Below are 1,594 nucleotides of genomic sequence, written 5' to 3'. Positions count from 1 at the left end.
TTAAAAAATATTGTATGTATTAAAAATAATGGCAAGAACATTGATTTCAGGAACAAAAATTGTTTTCCTGAGCACGTCACATTTACAAAAATTGGAAGGTGTTATTTAAACAGAATTATAATTCAGTAAGTGCAAAGACAGAGTTCTGTTTATCTTTGTAGGATATATCTTCTTAGGAAACAAATAACAACATCCAGGGGCCTAGGGAGATGGCTCACCAGTCAAGAGTTCTTGTTCTTGCTGAAGATCCAGGTTCTAGTCCCAGCACCTACATGGTGGCTCACAACACCCAGAGCTCCAAGGGATTCAACGCCCTCTTCTGACCTCCTCAGGCACCAGGCTCACAGGTATGCACAGACATCCACGGGAGCAAAACATTCATACACATAAAATAAACAAATCTAAAAAAAACCCCACAGTAGCCATTAGAACCAACTTGTTGCTATTAATAGAACTTAGAAATACACGTTTTAATCTCATTAACTATTAAACTAGGGTTCTGAAAACTAGTTTAATCACAGCTCTTTCACCAAGCAGATCATGGACGATTTAAAAAGAAAAAGATGCCGCATATCATTCATTAAAAAGAAAATAATTTTCTGGTGTCGGGGCCCATGACATCCATCCCAGCACTCTGGAGGCAGAGAAAGGTCTATACACCAAATTCCAGATCAGCCAGGGCTGCAGAGTGAGACCCTGTCTTTTTTTTTTTTTTTAATTGGTTCATCTTTATCACATCTTTTAACACTTTTTAGTGTGTAGTGTAATGTATATTAGCAGACATGTGTGTATCTTATTTAAGTAAGTAGATTGTAAGTATCAGGCTACGAAGCAGAAAGAATAAAATTTGATGCTTAAATGAGACAGCTGTGAAACAAATGAAGACACATAGTAGCAACAACTCGGTGAAAGAGACACAAGCCAAGGATGGCTCCCAATGTGGCTTTTAGCGATGTCACTGGTCAAGACTAGAAGCACAGGCAGCCGGTTAAGAGTTGGGCCTGGGAGCCTCTGACTGAGATGCTCCCTACTGTGTTAGCACCTGGTTCTCTGGAGAGTTCTGGACCTAAGGTGGGGTTCAATTGCTACCAGCAGGCAGGAGGCTGTCAAAACCACGGGGGTGGGCCTCAGAGTGAGCTCCTGGAATGACCCAGGGAGCAGGAGCAGCATAATGGAAAACCAGGCCATAGAGGCTGAGAAACCGGTCACCCCAGCCTGTGGAAACCAGCGTGCCTGTGCGAGGGCAGCAGGCACCGGGTGCTAATTTCGTGCTAATTTCGGGAGCTGGGTTCCAGGAAGGAAGGCGTGGTCAGCCGGCTCCAGGGCTGGAAGAGGTGAGCAAGGGTGCACAGAAAGCTCCCTCTGGCCTTGGCCACTCGGAGGTCATTCCGGACTTTGAGGGGCGGGCACGCGCGTGCCCGTGTGTGTTGCAAAGGAGTGTGTGTGTGTGTGTGTGTGTGTACACGCGCGCGCCCGTGTGTGTTGGGAGGGGCGGGAAGGTGATTCAAGGGACCCGACCGACACCTGGAGAAAACCAATACTTGCTGGTCAGTTTAGCTACCGAGAGAGTAAGTGTCCTAGTGGGGATCGAGCC

At 46.3% G+C, this 1,594-nt stretch overlaps 1 protein-coding gene across 3 annotated transcripts in view; it reads left to right on the top strand.

The window, feature by feature from the left end:
• The first annotated feature begins 974 nt into the window (after positions 1-974).
• Ampd3 (adenosine monophosphate deaminase 3) overlaps positions 975-1,594 on the top strand; it is a 45,254-nt gene continuing 44,634 nt past the window's right edge. Inside the window, exon 1 of one of the 3 annotated variants that reach the window (XM_060367038.1) lies at positions 975-1,334. The gene's annotated coding sequence lies outside the window, so the exon portion shown is untranslated. Of the gene's footprint in view, positions 1,335-1,413; positions 1,573-1,594 lie in introns of those variants that run through there. The other 2 variants (XM_060367036.1, XM_060367041.1) reach the window with 2 other exon arrangements.

Source organism: Meriones unguiculatus, chromosome 14 (assembly GCF_030254825.1).
Source record: "Meriones unguiculatus strain TT.TT164.6M chromosome 14, Bangor_MerUng_6.1, whole genome shotgun sequence".
Taxonomy (NCBI): domain Eukaryota; kingdom Metazoa; phylum Chordata; class Mammalia; order Rodentia; family Muridae; genus Meriones; species Meriones unguiculatus.
The sequence above is the reverse complement of the archived record's forward strand: the minus strand, read 5'-3'. Positions and strand labels throughout refer to the sequence as shown.